At 42.6% G+C, this 19,190-nt stretch overlaps 1 pseudogene; it reads right to left on the bottom strand.

The window, feature by feature from the left end:
* Positions 1–560: 560 nt before the first annotated feature.
* Positions 561–1,214, bottom strand: LOC122705764 (annotated as a pseudogene).
* Positions 1,215–19,190: the final 17,976 nt, after the last annotated feature.

Here is a 19,190-nt window from a genome sequence, read left to right as displayed (position 1 = left end):
CAACCTCCACCCGCTGCAACTGGAGAGAGCCCAAGGTCAGTAACAAAGACCCAGCCGAACCAAAAATAAAACAAACAAATAAGTAATAAAAGAAACATGGCCACTCAAAAGTCACAGACGCTTTTTCATCCCACGGCTGCAACTGCTCCAGTTCAAAGGCTTTCACTGCAAACAGCACCTCAATAGCGTTACGTCTCAGCCACACGCAGACTGCTATGTGATTTGCCTGGTACCTCTGTGTTGGTTTATGATTATGATTCAGGCGATGCGCTTTTAATCATCTATTTCTTTTCAGTAAATGAATTATTAATTCTGTGGCATCTAATATCCATCTTACATTATGAGAAAAATAGATTTTTTTTTTTTAAGGCCAGCCTAGAGAAGAGAGGAATCTTTCTGGCTGAACAGGGGTGCTTCTGGGGACTGAGCTTCGGTCTTCTTTAAGACTGACATCCACCCTACAATCCCTGTAGAGCAATTCCCATCCCCCTGAGTTTCTAGGATTAGACCTGAGCTTGACTGGTTTTCCTGAAAAACTCTAAATGTACACTGAACTCTGATCAAGGAGAGAATATATGTCTTCCTGACTTCAGCCTCCTGCTCCCCTTGGGTTTGTGCTCAGCTCCCCCTGCAGCCCTCCATCACTGTGTCCCTCAGAGCACAGTAGTACACAGCCGAGTCTGATGCTTGCACTGCCCGTTTCTGCAGGTGGAAGGAGCTGTCCCTCTTCACAAGAGTGGCCTGAAAACCTTCATGCTCGGGCCTCTGGTTTGTCATTGAGCCCTTCAGGAGGAGCTGAGGAGCTTTGTTGAGACGCTGGATGTACCAAAAGAGATAGGAATCTGAATACTTGGTCTGGTAAGTGCAGTTCAGGGTCATGAGAGCCCCCTCTGAGACAGTCACTGGGCCTTCTGTCTGGTTCACTGAGTCACCATTGGTCCCTCCTACAAGAGAATCACTTCGTTATAGTAGAAATGTACAGGAGGAGAGTTTTCAGCCAGAGAAGAAAAATAAAACTTACCTGTTATCATAGGAAAATGAGAAATCATTTTAGGATAAAATGCTACTTACCAAGTATTAAGAAGATGAACAGAACTGAGTGAGTAGTAGAAAACATTCTGGCGACAGTCCTTGTTCCCTAGAAACATCAAATCTAACAAAGTTAGTCTCAGCTCGATCTTACAGAAGCTCCTCATTCAGAATATGGGGACTCCTTTCTGCACAGCAGTAGTCATCTGTGTAGGGCCAGTCAAACCAGCTCCTGAATACAAAAAGGAATCACATTTGAAGGAAGCCCCGCCCTCTAGTGGTGATGTTAAAAATTACACCACAGTCATATCTGACCTCAGTTTAGTTCAGTAGTTCAGTGGTGTCCCAACTCTTTGAGACCCCATGGACAGTAGCAGGCCAGGCTTCCCTGTCCAACACTAGCTCCCGGAGCTTGCTCAGACTGAGCAAGTGATATCACCATGTCCACTGAGTCGGTGATGCCATCAAACCATCTCATCTTCTGCCGTCGCCTTCTCCTCCTGCCTTCAATCTTTCCCAGCATCAGGGTCTTTTCTAATGAGTCGGCTCTTCCCATCAGGTGGCCAAAGTATTGGAGCTTCAAATTCAACATCAGTCCTTCCAGTGAATATTCAGAACTGATTTCTTTTAGGACTGACAGGTTTGATCTCCTTGCAGTCCAAGGGGCTCTCAAGAGCCAACGGTTTCTCTTTGAACACCATAGTTCAAAAGCATCAGTTCTTCGGCGATCAGCCTTCTTTTTTGGTCCAATTCTCACATCCATACATGACTACAGGAAAAACCACAAGGACCTTTGTCAGCAAAGTAATGTCTCTGTTTTTTAATATGCTGTCTAGGTTGGTCATAGCTTTTTTTCCAAGGAGCAAGTGTCTTTTAATTTCATGTCTGCAGTCACCATTGCCAGTGATTTTGGAGCCCTAGAAAATAAAGTCTGTCACTGTTTCCATTGTTTCCCCATCTATTTGCCATGAAGTGATGGGCCTGGATGCCATGATCTTAGTTTTTGAATGCTTAGTTTAAAGCCAGCTTTTTCACTCTCCTCATTCTGACCTACTCCTGACCTAGTCCTCCTGGTGAGACTTTGTGGGGTCTCACAGGAGAATGGGACAGGACTCTAAGAGGAGAGCTCTAAGCACAAACATGCTTTGGGAAACGTTCCATTATTACATCCATTATTTTCTGTGTAGTATGATACCACTAGCTTTGCAAATAATGACAGTTAACAATTTTTAGGAGGAATAGTCAGAGACTTTCTTCTTTACATACGTCTCCATGATTTCCATGGATCAGAACAGGACCCCTCTACATGGAAAGTGCTCCCTCCTCTCCCCAAGACCTTCACCCGAATTAGCTCTATTCATCCCCAAGACACAGCCAACATGCTGCTGGAATGTTGGAATGTTACATAATGTTGGAAACATTATCTAAGTCAGGTCTCAAACAATGTGTGGCTGAAGGATCAGGTGAATGAATGATCCCTGTGCCCTGTGCTGGGCTCAGTCACTCAGTCGTGTCTGTCTCTTTGTGGCCCTAGAGACTACAGCCTGCCAGGCTCCTCTGTCCATGGGATTTTCCAGGCACGAATACTAGAGTGGCTTGCCATGCCCTCCTACAGGGGATCTTCCCAACACAGGGATTGAGCCAGCATCTCCTGCATCTCCCACATTGCAGGCAGATTCTTCACACATCTGAGCCACCTGATCATTTAAGGCAGCTCTCATCTAATGTGTGGTTGAATGAGCAGGCTATTATCCCTATCCATCATAAAATATCATATTTGTAAAATTAAAAAGTAAATTGCTGTTACTTCTTTTTACTCATAAAGGTAGAGTTGACCTTCCAACTAGAAAACTGGACAAAATATATGAGACAAGTTGTGGATCTTGGACATCAGGAAGCACAGAGATAAGGAAAACAGATGAGAAGAGCCAGGACGTTGCCCAGCTTTCTTCACGGAGGCAGCTTCTAGGCACCAGTGCATGAGGGATTTAACAAAAATGGCCCAACTGTCTCACTGTGAGATGGACTAATATTTTGGGGATACTGAGGAACCTAGAAATTTGTGGACCAGTGTACCAGAGAGGAGGGACGTGGGCAAAAGAGAGAGAGGGAGAGAGATGAGGGTAAAGAGGTGGGGGGAGGAGTCACTGTGAATCTTGGACTGAGTACTGACCTGTAAGTAAAGAGAGAAGACCCAATGAGCTTGGTAAACCTGCCTGAAGGGGCCTCCTTTGGGGCCTGGACCCTACTTGGATGACCGCCACCTCACACCTTTAGCCTCATGAGGGAAGGGTGACCTTACTTATGAAACCTGGTTCTTGAAACATCTTTTTAACTCTTGTCACATTTAAAGCAAGAGTTTTAATTCAACTAAGTTTTTTTTTTAATGTCAAGTTTAGATGCTTAATATACTAGCCAGGCACTCTTCATTCCAGAGGCATGTGTGTGGTATTTATCTGTCTTCTGTTTATTTATTAGGGATTCAGGAATCTCAATGGAAAGAACTGTTTGCTCAGTGTCTGTCAGCCTGTTTGTCTAGTTCCCTGTGCAATTATTTGTGCTAGTGAAGTGAACCCAGCAGAAGATTTAGTGGGGTCATTTCATAGCTTGTTCTTTCCTCTAGGATAGGGCTTATTTTATGCAAAGTCTGAATCTATGATGGTAAGAAGTCAAAACATTGTTCTTTGCTGACATAAACCATGTTAAGGCATGGAAACGCTGTGGCTGCAGACAGCTGTGAGGTCGCCTTACACGGGCTCTCAGGGCAGTGCTGTCAATCCAGTAACAATGGTTCTGACTAAGTCAGTTGAACTCAAGAACTGCTGCTGCTGCTGCTGCTGCTGCTGCTGCTGCTAAGTCGCTTCAGTCGTGTCCGACTCTACGTGACCCCATAGACGGCAGCCCATCAGGCTCCTCCGTCCATGGGATTTTCCAGGCAAGAGTACTAGAGTGGGTTGCCATTTCCTTCTCCAATGCATGAAAGTGAAAAGTGAAAGTAAAGTGGCTCAGTCATGTCTGACTCTTAGTGACCCCATGGACTGCAGCCCACCAGGCTCCTCCGTCTGTGGGATTTTCCAGGCAAGAGTACTGGAGTGGGGAGCCATTGCCTTTTCCGGAACTCAAGAACAGCCTTCTTCAAATCTCTACAGAGATTTTCTCACCAGTTAAAATTAACTTTGTTAGTTCTTACCAAAACTGGGATCATTTTTAATGCACAACTGTTTGCTGAGCTGTTCTTTTTGTTTGTGTTTTGTCTGCACCAGGTCTTAGGTTAGGCTTGTGGGATCCAGTTCCCTGACCAGGGATCGAACCTGGGCCTCCAGCAATGTGGGTGTAGAGTCCTACTCACCAAAACAACCCTCCACCTAAAATTAGAATCTTGAGCTGAAGTTATCATGCTGGCAGGACTCTCTGGCTCAGCAGATCACATAGATTCTCTTAAACTCTTGTGCATTTTCAGGAATCCCTAGCTTCCAGCATTCATTCTGGAAATTTACAGGGTTGTCTGCAATGTGGAAACCAAAATCAGATCCAATTCCTATCTCAAATTGCTTTCAGTTGATTGAGAAGCAAGTAAGCAAAAAAAAAAAAAAAAAAAAAAATCCTATGCCAGGTCTGCACTCCCACTAGCCTGGACCCCAATACATGAAATGAGGGATCAGACTGGAAGTAGAGAACTGATGCAGTTACCACCAGGGAAATTAAACTTGCTAGAATACTTTTCTCCCCACCGTTAAGATTTATTTTTGTTCTTTCATCTCCCTCTCCATTTCTAGGCCTCTTTATTAAGATGCTGAACCCCAAGGGCACAGGCGGCCAGACCCCAGTGTGCAGGACTCTAGGATGTCAGGGAGGAAGGCAGCGCTCACCTTCAGGCGGGTGTCCAGACCCACCCTAAGTGATGATGGTGACTACATCTGCCAAGACCATAAAACTTCTGTAACTATTAAACTCTGCGTTTAAGTAGTTGTGTCTATAAATTGGGTTTCCCCAGTAGCTCAGCAGTAAAGAATCTGCCTGCCAGTTGAGGAGATGAGAGTTCGATCCCTGGGTCAGGAAGATCCCCTGGAGGAGAAAATAGCAACCCACTCCAGTATTCTTGCCTGGAAAATTCCAGGGACAGGGGAGCCTGGCAGCTACAGTCCACAGGATGGCAGAGAGTCAGACGCCACTTAGCAACTGAGCACCAGACACAATACACACAGGCCTATAAATTATGAAATGACAAGGATTCAGTATCCTGGTCATACCTCACAGACTGCCCAGCAGTAAAACATCCATCTCTGCCCACTTGCTCTGCCCAACACTGTCCTTCCAGAAAGTCTGCTCCTGGAAGCTGCAGACAGGAGTTCAGCCTGAGAAGATGAGGGGACTCTCTGTCAATGGGCACAACTGTAGCAGGGACACAGAGCAAGGACCAGAGTGGCTCCGCATTCCGCTCATGAGCAGAGGAGTGTGGAGATGCTCCTGCTCGCTGAGTGGGTGGTAATTTCTCCTAGTCTCCTGAGCAGGTGAAAAGCCCACTCCACTGCCAAGATAGCCTATTATAAGAGTACATAAATACTTTCCCCACGTGTCTGAAGTATGACTGACTGATGAATTAATTTCCCTGCTTTTGCTATTGTTCAGTCCCTAGGTCATGTCTGACTCTTTACGACCCCAGGAACTGCAGCACGTCAGGCTTCCCTGTCCTTCACTATCTTCCAGAATTTGCTCAAACTCCTGTCCATTGAGTCAGTGATGCCATCCAACCATCTTATCCTCTGTCACCTCCTTATCCTCTTGCCCTCAATCTTTCCCAGCATCAGGGTCTCCTCTAGTGAATTGGTTCTTCACATCAGGTGGCCAAAATATTGGAACTTATAGCTTCAGCCTCAGTCCTTCCAATGAATATTCATGGTTGATATCCTTTAGGTTGGACTGGTTTGATCTCCTTGCAGTCCAAGGGACTCTCAAGAGTCTTCTCCACCACCACAGCTAGAAAGCATCAATTCTTTGGCACTCAGCCTTCTTTATGGTCCAACTCTCACATCCATTCATGATTACTGGGAAAACCATAGCTCTGACTATATGGACCTTTGCCGGTAAAGTAATGTCTCTGCTTTTTAACATGCTGTCTAGGTTGGTCATAGCTTTTCTTCCAAGCAGCAAGCATCTTTTAATTTCATGGCTGCAGTCACCATTTGCAGTGATTTTGAAGCCCAAGAAAAGTCACTGTTTCCACATTTTCCCCATCTATTTGCCATAAAATGATGGGACTGGATGCCATAATCTTGGGTTTTTTTTTTTAAATGTTGAGTTTTAATCCAGATTTTTCACTCTCCTCTTTAACTGCATCAAGATGTTCTTTATTTTCTTTTCACTTTCTGCCATCAGACTGGTGTCATCTGCATATCTGAGGTTGTTGATATTTCTCCTGGCAATCTTGATTCCAGCTTTTGAGTCATCCAGCCCTGCATTTCACCTGATGTACTCCACATATAAGTTAAATAAGCAGGGTGACAATATATAGCCTTGATGTACTCCTTTCCCAATTTTGAACCAGTCCATTGTTCCATGTGCAGTACTAACTGTTGCTTCTTGTCCTGCATACAGGATTCTTGGGTATCCCCATCTTTTTAAGAATTTTCCACAGTTTGTTGTGATCCACACAGTCAAAGGCTTTAGCATAGTTAATGAAGCAGAAGTAGATTTGTTTTTAAAATTCCCTTGCTTTTTCTGTGATCCAGCAGATATTGGATCTGCTCTGGTTCCTCTGCCTTTTCTAAACTCAGCTTGTACATCTGAAATTCTCGGTTCATGTACTGCTGAAGCATAGCTTCAAGGATTTTGAGCATTATCTTGCTAACATGTGAAATGAGTGCAGTTGTATGGTAATTTGAACATTCTTTGGCATTCATTTCCCTGAGATGAGGTTATTAGCAAAGAGAATATCCAGCACTCAGTATGAATACAAACAATACACACAACACCTGCAATATTTACAGAGAGGGCTGCTCTGATCCACAGGGCCCTTGAGAGAAAGAATGTCTTGTCAGACACTCTCCTCTTGGAACTTACTTAGGTAGCAGCATTTCTGGAGCAACCAGCAGGGATGGAAAAGTCAAGAAAAGAGAAAATAAAGCTCCAGTCACTGAAGATGGAGTGTCTGCAGGTGAAACTCAGCAGGGTACACAATCTTGGCCTGAATTTTAAAAACCAGAGACTAGCTTCCTGATCACACAGTCATCCATCAACAGTGAGACCTGGAATTTTCAAAACACATTGTAAAAATTTTCAGCGCATATAATCTGAATTGCTGAAGAGTTAATGTCACTTTAAGGGATTCTATGCCATCTGGTGGCATGTGGATGGGCTGAAAACAGGCATTTCTGGAGAAAAGCGCTTAGGTTCTTCTTTACACTGTCCTGTCCCAAATTCCTCTGTTGGGCAATCCAAGAATTCCAAGGTCCTTGGCCCGGAGTATCAGAGCTGGAAGTGCTTTGACAGCACCTCTGAGAGAGAAGCAACACCCTCTTCTGGGTCTGCCCACAGCCGGAGCCCCATCTGCATCTGGGTTTGTGCTCAGCTCCCCCTGCAGCCCTCCACCACTGTGTCCCACAGAGCACAGTAGTACACAGCTGAGTCTGATGCTTGCACTGCCCGTCTCTGCAGGTGGAAGGAGCTGTCCCTCTTTACAAGAGTGGCCTGAAAACCTTCATGCTCGGGCCTCTGGTTTGTCATTGAGCCCTTCAGGAGGAGTTGAGGAGCTTTGTTGAGATGCTGGACATACCAGAAAAGATAGGGAGCTGAACTAGCAGTCTGGTAAGTGCAGTTCAGGGTCATGAGAGCACCCTCTGAGACAGTCACTGGGCCTTCTGACTGGTTCACTGAGTCACCATTGGTCCCTCCTACAAGAAAATCACTTTGTTATCGTAGAAATGCACAGGAGAGGAGTTTTCAGCCAGAGAAGAAAAATAAAACTTACCTATAATCATAGGAAAATGAAAAATCATTAACATTTTGGCTAAAATGTTACTTACTGAATATTAAGATGATCAGAAGAACTGAGTGAGTGGCAGAATGCATGCTGGCAAAAGAAAACGGTCCTTGTTCCCTGGAATACACCAGTCTAACGAATCTAGTCTCCATCGCACCATAACAGTATTCTGTCTTGTGGCTACAGAGTAGGCAAGTCGAACCAGCTCCTGAACACAATGAGGAATCGCATCTGAAGGAAGCCCCGCCCTCTGGTGGTGATCGTGAGAATTGCACCACAGTCCGTTCTGACCTATTTTTCCTTATAATAGCTTGTGGGATTACATGCAGGAAAATGGGACAGTACCCTAAGAAGAAAGTCCTAAACATAAGCGTGCTTAGGCAAACTATCATTACTTCCATGATTTTTTGCATGGTACAGGTATCTCTAGCTTCTCAAGAAACCCCAGTTACAATTTCTAGATGGAATAGTCAGAGATTTCTTCCTTCAATGTGTCTCCAAGATACCCATGAATCAGAGAAGGATCCTCCTGAATGGAAAGTGATCCCTGCTCTACTCGAGTTCTTTACCTGAATTAGCTCTGTTCATCCCCAAGACTCAGTCAACATGCCATGGAGGAAACTTTATCTACAGCGGGTCTCAAATAATGTGTGGTTGAATGATAAGGTTATTATTACATACCCTACCATCACAAAATGACACATTTGTAAAAATACTAAAAAAAAAAAAAAAATTACCATTACTTCTTTTTCACAGTTAAAGGTAGAGTTGACCTTACAACTAGAAAACTGGACAAGATACATGAAACAAATTTTGGACCTTGGACATAAGGTAGCACAAAGATAAAGAAGACAGATGAGATGAGGGCTAACACTGCCCAGCTTACTTCATGGAGGCAGCTTCCAGGCACCAGTACTGGCGGGGTTTACCAAAACTGTCTCCCTGTGGGATTGAGATGGAACCTAGAAATGTGTGGACCACTGGACAAGAAAGGAGAGATGTGGGCAAAAAGAGAGAGAGAGAGAGAGAGATGGGGCAAGGGGGTAGCATGTGGAGGGCGGAGATCCAAGGTGAATCTTAGGCTGAGTAATAATCTACAGTAAAAGAGAGAAACCTCAGGGAGTTTGGTAAACCTCCCTGAAAAGATCTCCTTTGGAGCCCCTGGACCATACTTGGATGATAGCACTTGTCACATTCTTGTTTTAATTCAACTAAGTATTTTTTTTTTTTTTTTTTTTTTAGAAAATCATTCTTTTGCAAGTGGTTGACCAGTTTTCCCAGCACCACTTGTTAAAGAGGTTGCCTTTTTTCCATTGTATATCCTTGCCTCCTTTGTCAAAGATAAGGTGTCCATAGGTTCGTGGATTTATCTTTGGGCTTTCTATTTTGTTACATGGATCTATATTTCTGTCTTTGTGCCAGTACCATACTGTCTTGATGACTGTGGCTTTGTAGTAGAGCCTGAAGTCAGGCAGGTTGATTCCTCCAGTTCCATTCTTCTTTCTCAAGATTGCTTTTGCTATTCAAGGTTTTTTGTATTTCCATACAAATTGTGAAATTATTTGTTCTAGTTCTGTGAAGAATATTGTTGGTAGCTTGATAGGGATTGCATTGAATCTATAGATTGCTTTGGGTCATATACTCATTTTCACAATATTGATTCTTCCAATCCATGAACATGGTATATTTCTCCATCTATTTGTGTCCTTCTTGATTTCTTTCATCAGTGTTTTATAGTTTTCTATGTACAGGTCTTATGTTTCTTTAGGTAGATATACTCCTAAGTATTTCATTCTTTTTGTTGCAGTGGTGAATGGTATTGTTTCCTTAATTTCTCTTTCTGTTTTCTCATTGTTAGTGTATAGGAATGCAAGGGATTTCTGTGTGTTAATTTTATATCCTGCAACTTTACTATATTCATTGATTAGCTCTAGTAATTTTCTGGTAGAGTCTTTAGAAAATGAAGTTCAGATGCTTAATATATTAACCAGGCTTGCTTCATTTCAAAGGCATGTGTGTGGTGTTTATCAGGTTCCTGTGTATTTATTTTATTAGAGATTCAGGAACCTCAGTGGGAAGAACTGTCTGCTCAGTGTCTGTCAGCTTGTTTGTCTAGGTTCCTGTGCAAATTTGTGCAAGTGAAGTGAACCCAGCAGAAGATATAACAAAGTCATTTCATAGCTGCTTCTTTTTCTAGGACTTACTTTATGGAAAGTATGGTTGTACTATGGTAAGAAGTCAAAACATTGTTCTTTGCTGACATTAACCATTTTAAGGCATGAAGACTTTGTGGCTGCAGTCAGGTGTGAGGTTGCCTTACATGGGTTTTCAGGGCAGCGCTATCAATCCAGTAGCATTTGTGTGTTGTTTTTCAAACTTGGTTTGATGCACCTGAGATCAGGAACTTAATCTTATTAATCTCAGTGGCCAACTTCTCAAAATACACAGAACACTAGTTCAGGGCAAATGGTTTAAAAATATTTGAAAAATGAATGAATAAGTGAATGAGTGGACATGTCCAGGTGTACAATGATCTGTTTATAAAGTATAGTCTCTATGAGAAATAGTTCTCAGGCCCGCGGTATGATGAGTTTCTTCAGCGGCATGTCTAGGGTCTGAACACAGGGGCATTAGGTATTTCTCAAACTAAAGCACAGTTCTTCATGTAAGAGACCACTCTCATACTGACTATTTAAAAAATACTATAGCACTTTTATACATACAAAACTCAGGTTAAGTATAAATGTCTTCAGTTCACAGTTCTTAATCACTAAAGTGAAAGTCGCTTAGTCGAGTCTGACTCTTTGTGACCCCATGAACTGTATGGGGCTCTCCAGGCCAGAATACTGGAGTGGGTAGATTTTCCCTTCTCCAGGGATCTTCCCAATCCAGGGATCAAACCCAGATCCCGCATTGCAGATGGATTCTTTACCAGTTGAGCCACAAGCAAAGCTCTAGAATATGGAGTGGTAACCTATCCCTTCTCCAACGGATCTTCCCGATGTAGAAATCGAACCAGGGTCTCCTGCATTGCAGGCGGATTCTTTACCAACTGAGCTATCAGGGAAACCCATGCATATAAAATATAAAGTTAATAAAATTCATATTAAAACATTAATGTGAGGAGTGATATTTTGATGAAACTAAAGAGGTGGTGAAAACTCATTAGTAGAAAGCTATAGATTGTGTCAGTCAACAATTCACCTGATTAAGATGATTTGGAGCTTAGTACAACATTTGCTGCTGCTGCTGCTAAGTCACTTCAGTCGTGTCCGACTCTGCACGACCCCATAGACGGCAGCCCACCAGGCTCCCCTATCCCTGGGATTCTCCAGACAAGATCACTGGAGTAGGTTGCCATTTCCTTCTCTAATGCATGAAAGTGAAAAGTGAAAGTGAAGACGCTCAGTCGTGTCTGACACTTAGCGACCCCATGGACCGCAGCCTACCAGGCTCCTCCATCCATGGGATTGTCCAGGCAAGAGTACTGGAGAGGGTTGCCATTGCCTTCTCCACACTGTTGTCTGAATTACTGTGATTATTGATTTCCAGTATTTTTACTTCTATTCAAAAATATCCATTTAAGTCAGCATTATGTAACTCTATTATTGAACAAAGCATCAAAAAATCAGCAATGAAAAAAATATTGTGCATTTACTGCTACTCTTTTTTCTACTGAATTCCATGTTGATGCATTCAAACTTTTTAAATGTGTAAAAAATATTCTTAAAACTTTTACCTATTTAAAGACCTATGATGCTTTTATTTGTAAAGTGTCATTATTCCATTTGTCTTTAATTAGATTAAAAAAATGACATAACACAAAATCTTCAGAAAGATGGGGAGTATTCTAAATTGACCCAACAGATGATTAGAAATATGCCTTTATTATTTAATTTGTTGTCATTAAACAAAAAAATCCAAATTGAAAAATTCTAATGTAATTCCTACACCCTATAGGTTGGCAGACTTTTTTGTCCATAAAGGGTCAAATAGTAAATAGTTTAGGTTTTGAAGTCGTACAGTCTCTGCTACAACTATGCTGGTATAGCACAAAGCATCCATGGTCAATGCATAAATAAATGAGCATGGCTGTCTTCCAACAAAACTTTATTTACAAACATAAGTATCAAGCTACTTTGCCCTGTGGCTATCCTTTGCCAATCCCCTCTATACTCCAAGAATTTATCCATAAACCTCTAAAGATTACTTTTTTCACTAAATATTATCATAGCTTTTTAAGGAGGCTTAAAATGAAGAACATATTAATAGATAGAAAAGAAGAAGGAAAGTGAATGATGCTAATGCCAAAGATACTTCCCGGGTGGCTCAGTGGTAAAGAATCCACCTGCCAATGTAGGAGATGTGCATTCAATGCCTGGGTCAGGAAGATCCCCTGGAGGAGGAAATGGCAACCCACTCCAGTATTCTCACCTGGAAATCCAATGGAGAAAGGAGTCTTGCAGGCTGCAGTCCATGAGGTCACAAAGAGCTGGACCTGACTTAGCAACTAAACAACAACAACAAATGCCTAAGATACAGTGATGCTGAGTTTTCAAGAATGAGAAACACAGATATGGACACTACCATTAAGGAGATCACAGAGTAGGATTGAAAATAGACCTTAAACAAATAATGAAAGAAAGAAAAATAAATCACAAACCTGAAAATGCAGAGGTCTGTAATTCTAAAAATATCCACTAAGCTTTCGTTAGCTACTGACTCTTGGACAAGTATACAAGAATGAGTAGGCATTTACTATGTTTTTAACTCTTTTTGTGGAGAAGGAAATGGCAGCCCACTCCAGTATTCATGCCTGGAAAATCCCATGGACTGAGGAGCCTGGTGGGCTACAGCCCATGGAGTGGCAAAGAGTCAGACACGACTGAGCAACTTCTCTTCTAACTCTTTTGAAGCAAGGAAAAGAATCTTAGGAAAAGAAAAAAAATTAAAAAATCACCTAAAATTTCTATGAATGGGTTATATAAGAGGAAAGTTGTGCCTTTGACAAACGTAGTATCAGTTCTGTTGAGAGAGAGGGAGAGACAGAGATGGGAATTAGGACACAATGAAATGAAGCTGGAGACACAGCTTTTCTTTATCCTCAGAGCAAATGCGGATCCAGGTGACTGACAGGCTAAAATTTGCACTCTGACAAAATCGCTCTCACCATGGTATAAGGGACTACATGGAAGAGTGATGGGGTGTGTCGAGTGTTGAACAAGAGACTAAGATGGATTTTTAATGAGGACTGTGGAGGTGAGTTGGCTTGTGGGGCTTGTGACATCTTCTAGAGGACTTTTAGGAAACAAAGTCAACAGAGCTGGGAAGCAGACTGGAGACAGTATTTCAAAACTGAACATCACTAAACCAGCAAAAAAAACCCTACATGAGTCTTAATATACCCCACATTGAGAGTACAGCAGAAACTGCTATTTGCCTATAGAATGCTCATTTTCTACTACTTCTAATAGAACTACAATTTTTTTTCTCATTTTTATTTTATGTTGGAGTATAGTTGATTGACAGTGTCATGTTAGTTTCAAGTGAGCAGTAAAGTAATTCAGTTACATAAACATGGACCTATTCTTTCTCAAACCTTTTCCCACTTAGTTATTACAGAACATGGAGCAGTCTTCCCTGTGCTCTACAGTGGGTCCTTGTTGATTATATACTTTATCTTTTTATTTTTTTATTGGAGGATAATTACTTTATACTCTAGCGATGGTTTCTGCCATACATCAACATGAATCAGCCACAGGCGTACACATGTCCCCTCCCTCTTAAACCTCACTCCCACCTCCCTCCCGCTTCCACCCCTCTAGGTTGTTAGAAGAGCACCAGCTTTGAGTTCCCTGCGTGATACAGCAAATTCCCACTGGCTCTCTGTTTTACATATAGTAATGTATATATTTCAGTACTACCCTCTCAAGTCTTCCCACCCTCTCCCTTCCTCACTGTGACCAAAAGTCTGTTCTTTATGTCTGTGTCTCCTTTGCTGCCCTGCAAATAGGTCATCATCACCACCTTTCTAGATTCCATATATATGCATTAATACATGATACTTGTCTTTCTCTTTCTGGCTTACTTCACCCTGTGCAATAGGCTTTAAGTTCATCCACCTCATTAGACCTGACTCAAATGTGTTCCTTTTTATAGCTGAGTGATACTCCATTGTGCATATGTACCACAACTTCTTTACCCACTCATCTGTCAATGGACGTCTAGGTTGCTTCCTTGTCCTAGCTATTGTAAATAGTGCTTAAATAAACTGGGGTACATGTGTTTTTTCAATTATGGTAGAATCAAAATTTTTTTGTGAGTGACAGCATGCTGAGATTGAAAAGATCCTGATATCCCAACCTAGACAGCATATTAAAAAGCAGAGACAATACTTTGCCAACAAAAGTCCATATAGTGAAACCTATGATTTTTCCAGTAGTCATGTATGATGTGAGAGTTGGACCACGAAGAAAGCTGAGCACCAAAGAACTGATGCTTTTGAACTGTGGTGTTGGAGAAGACTCTCGAGAGTCTCTTGGACAGCAAGGAGATCAAACCAGTCAATCCTGAAGGAAATCAGTCCTGAATAGTCATTGGAAGGTTGATGCTAAAATTGAAGCTCCAATACTTTGGCCACCTGATGTGAAGAACTCATTCACTGGAAAAGACCCTGATGCTGGGAAAGATTGAAGGCGGAAGGAGAGGGGGATTACAGAGGATGAGATGGTTAGATGGCATCACAGGCTCAATGGACATCAATTTGAGCAAATTTTGGGAACTGGTGATGGACAAGGAAGCCTGGCATGCTGCAGTCCACAGGATCGCAAAGAGTCAGACACAACTGAGTGACTAAACTGAATTGAACTGAGAACAACAATTTTGTTGTGAGCGACAACATGCAGAGACTGAAAAAATCCTGATATCCCAGGCTCCTATGCCGATGGAAGAAATGTGCAGACACGGACTAACACTCGTGAGTGAAATGCAAGTAGGAGCTGCAGGGTGAAGCTTCTGAAAATGGTTGATGTGGCCAGCATGTGCTCAGTTGCCTCTTGACGTTCTTCCTGGAAGGTGGATGAAATGGATAGACTTCTTGCTGTTTTGGCAAAGTATATAAACCAAAGTGACAATTTAAGGACAAGAAACAGCCAGAAAGAAGACCCTTGATTCCTCACAAAATTATGAAGCTAGTATACCAGTCCTGGACTGCACATGGTCCATGCGATAGAGCTTCTTTATATGAGAGGGAAGTGAATTCCAGCTTGTTAAAAACGTTATCTGAGTTTTTTGTGATGTGAAACTGAACCAATATCTGATATAAATGATGTTCATTAAAAATACATCACTGCATCAGTCTGATTGAGTAAGCTCCTAATAACCCAGATCTTCAAAGGTGTTCTAGGTGATTCTGATATAGATGATGGTGGTGGTTTAAGGTCTGGAATGTGGGAACCACAGTCCTACCAACCTTTCCCCTGCCCTCCTACCTTTTCCACCAAGTGTCACATAAATACAAATGCCCTTTGTCCACAAATATATTTTCAGTAGCATCAAAACTGTTTCAAGAAAACTATTCTTACCAGGAACAAGAATACAGTGGGTGGAAAACTGTTATATATGTGATAATAAACAGAAGTATCCACTTTCAAAAAACAATACTTTAGGGGCTGATAGAAGAAAACATACACCTCTCACTTGTAAGAGGAAAAATTCTGACTTTCGGATAAATTCCCATCTCTTTAATGGAGAAATTGAAGCTTAGAAATCATACAAATCATAAATGGCAGAATCAGATGCACATCTTTGTCTCTTTTACTCCAAAGACTGAGATCTTTGTGTCTATTATTACATAACATTTCCCTCCTCAGTTTTAAACTGAAAAGTTTCATTGAAACAGTCCTAAATCCTTTTTATTTCTAATGCCTGATGAATCTACTGTTTCCATACAGGAATTAGAGAAATACTAAAATCATCTCAGGCATCTTAAAGCCCTCCCTAGGTGTTGAGGGGGCTGCACATATAACAGATGAGCCCTTCTATACTGAGAAGTCCTTCTTCATCCTCCAGAGGTGACCTGGTAAAATTAGAACTTGAAGGGTCTTTAGGCTCATCCAGTCTAAATCCTTTGTTTAAACTGAGGAAACTGAAGGCTGCTACACCGATGATACGGCTAAAGACACAGCCAGGATGGGCAGAGCTGAATCTGGCATTTCAGTTTCCTGTTCTAAACCTCACGCCCTTAGCTACAGTCTGACATGCTACCGAAAATATCGAATTTGAGAGGAGCTCCCTTTCGTGTTGCTAGCCGTTTGCAGACTCTCCTTTGTCGGAAGACAAAACCACCAACTCTGCACACTGTTGCGGCTTCTGAGAGACAGCTCTGGCAGGTTTGTGCTGGGGCTGCGGGTGCCCGCGGAGCACTGTGGGTCTGCAGCACAGAGGTAAGTAGCAGCGTCCTCAGCCTGGGAAGCCGTGATGGACAAGGAACTGCTTTTGATGGAGTTGTCAAGTGTGAAGTGTAGTCTCCCACTATATTTCTGTCTCTCATTTGAATGCATTAAAATCAGATGAACAAAGCCTCGCCTTGAATCCTGTCTGTACCACTGTAAGGCAGTTATAGTAATACTTTTATAACTGCAGTTCATGGTGACATTTTCACCCTCCTGGATGCTCAGGGTCTGAAGATTCTGTTCTCCTTGCTGGCTATTCACCTCTAGGCAGAAACACAAGGACAGAGGCCAGGAGTCAGTCACTGCATTTTCACTCCCTAGTGTTTGCATTTCCTTCCATAAAATGAGGGTACATTTCCCAATTAACAGGCTTTCCTGGTGGCACAGTGGTAAAGAATCTGCCTCCAGTGCAGGAGATGTGGGTTTGATCCCTGGGTCAGGATGATCTCCTGGGGCAGGGAATGGCAACCCACTCCAGTATTGTTGCCTGGAAAATTCCACAGACAGAGGAGCCTGGCGGCTACAGTCCATTGGGTCTCAAAGAGTTAGACAGGGCTGAGTGACTAACACTTTCACTTTTCACTTTTCCCAATTAAAGAGATTTTGCGCCTCAGTCTTGTAGGCTCTGAACTTTGGTCACCCTCTTCCCATCACCAAGAGCCCCAACTCACTGGCCAGCTGAAGCCACAGAATCACCAAAGACAGAACCAGAAGCTTCTCCATTCTTCTTCTTTATGGGGGAGAAGACGCAGCTCTCGTCCTGAAATAATGCCAGGTTCCTCAGTCTAGTTCTTTTCTTGGGTGTACTCATCTAGTCCCTCTGAGGCCCAGGGAGAGTCTCAGGTTTCTTACCCAGCCAGTCAAAGGAAGCTTAATCTTCTGCTTTCAATACAAACATGCTGATTTCAAACAAAGTGAGTCTGAGGAGAGAGGCAATGCCATCTTGTGGGGGCAACATCATCCTGCAAAGAGAACCACTCGAGGAAGATGAAGTGTGTTAGGGCTGGGTCAGAGGAAATCGCAAAGCTGTTCTGTTATCTGCCTTTGTCGAACTCCAGTCCCAGCCTAGAGTGAGAACAGCTACAATCTTATGCACTAAAAACTCAATTAAGAAAGAACATTGATGCCCAGTATTTACAGAACACCTCTGAGGAGCACCGTTAGACTTCTTACAGTCACTTCTGATACCATGTCCTTCTTCTTTTTTCCTAACTTGCCTAATGCTGGAATGAGATTGTGTATCAGTCAAGGTTCTTATTTATGAGTAACAGAAACTGACTCTGGCTGAATTAAATAGAAAAGGAATAAGTTAATTAATATTGGGTTTGCCTCAGAATCTCCAATACGGTCAGAGAACTGGACTCCAAAACTATAGAGTCAGTCTACCAAACATTTAAGGAAGAGTTAACACTGATCCTTCTCAAACTACTCTCAAAAGTTGCAGAGATTGCAGGGGAAGGAACACCTCAGTGCAACCTGCTTCATCACTTTGGTCTCATGACTTCATGATCCGGCCTTGCTAGCAGTCTGAAAGTTATGCCTGAGCTCAAAAGCACTGATTTGCAGTTACCAAGTTTGACCTAGCTAATGCTATTGCTCAGGGCCTAGTCTGTCAATGACACGAACTCATACTGAGTCCCTGATGTGGTGTCATTCCCAGAGAGACTCCCCAGATACCTGGTGATGACTGGATTACATTAGATATCGCCTATGATGGAGACGGCTGAGATTTGTTCTCACTGGAATAGACACTTATACCTGCTGTTGTACTCTGCCAGGGTCATCCTTATAAACTCACAGAATGCCTAATTTCAGCAAGATATTCCCCACAGCATTTCTTCTGAGGAAGAAACGATTTTCACAGCAAAAGATTACAGCCATGGACACACGCCCACAGGATTATTTTTCTTACCACATACCCTATCATCCAGAAATGACTGACCTGATTAAATTTAGAATGCTTATTGATTCCATGGGCTTCCCAGGTGGCACAGTGGTAAAGGATGCACCTGCCAATACAGGAAATGCAAGAAACAGGTTTGAACCCTGGGTCAGTAAGATCCCTTGGGGTAGGAAATGGCAACCCACTCCAGTATTCTTGCCTGAAAAATCCCAGGGACAGAGGACCGTGGTGGACCATAGTCCATGGGGTCCCAAAGGGGAATGAATGACTGAGCACTCTCACACACAATGATTTTGTAATAGCACCGGTTGAAAAACAACTCTGAAAAGACGGCACTCTGTCTCATCGGCTGCAATGTGTGCTTTACAGTAGAGATAAGTAATGGTGTTGTCTCCCCCATCGCCAGAATGCGTGATTCCAGAAATCAAGGAGGTGGCACTGGGAGTGGATCCTTCACTGTTATTTTCAGTAACTCACTAGCAAGATTTTTGCATGTAATGTTTGTAACTTTGAGTTGTATTAGTCTTATTCTCTAAAAGAAATAATGCTTTCCCCAGGGAACACAGCAATGGTTTCACTGAACTGGAAGATAAGACTTCCATGTGGCTATTTGGGCTACATACGTCTTACAACCAATGAATAGAAAATGAGGTTACTTTACTGACTAGGGTGGTTGATACAAGTTACCAAGGAGAAATGGGGTTGTTGCTACATATCAAATAAAAAGAGGACTATGTCTGGAACCCAGGAGATTTCCTAGGGGAGCCTCTTGGCACTTCCATGCCCAATACTAAAGGTCCTCTGCAGTCTTCTAGAGGTTAACAAA

Source organism: Cervus elaphus, chromosome 12, assembly GCF_910594005.1.
Source record: "Cervus elaphus chromosome 12, mCerEla1.1, whole genome shotgun sequence".
In the NCBI taxonomy this organism is placed as follows: Eukaryota; Metazoa; Chordata; class Mammalia; order Artiodactyla; family Cervidae; genus Cervus; species Cervus elaphus.
Note: the sequence above shows the minus strand (reverse complement) of the source record. Positions and strands in the feature narration are given on the sequence as shown.